Source organism: Etheostoma spectabile, chromosome 19 (genome assembly GCF_008692095.1).
Source record: "Etheostoma spectabile isolate EspeVRDwgs_2016 chromosome 19, UIUC_Espe_1.0, whole genome shotgun sequence".
Lineage (NCBI taxonomy): Eukaryota > Metazoa > Chordata > Actinopteri > Perciformes > Percidae > Etheostoma > Etheostoma spectabile.
This window is the reverse complement of record NC_045751.1, coordinates 11900280-11900485: the sequence shown is the minus strand read 5'-3', so window position 1 is coordinate 11900485 and position 206 is coordinate 11900280. Positions and strand designations below refer to the sequence as shown.

Here is a 206-nt window from a genome sequence, read left to right as displayed (position 1 = left end):
TCTTGTAGGCCTTGACCTTCAGCTGCAATTTGTCGACCAGATCCTGCAGCCTGGCACCATTTTTCTTGTCCTCTTCAGTCTGTATTAGGAAGTATAGATTTGCATGTGTATTGTCAATGGTAAATATATTAGGTCATTTTGTAGTGTACACGGTAACTTTTAAAGTGACTGTACCTGATAGGTGAGCTCCTTCACCCTCCTCTCAT

General features: G+C 41.7%; 1 pseudogene; it reads right to left on the bottom strand.

Annotated features, from left to right (window-relative positions):
- Positions 1–206, bottom strand: part of LOC116669467 (myosin heavy chain, fast skeletal muscle-like) — a 22555-nt pseudogene that overhangs the window by 10889 nt on the left and 11460 nt on the right.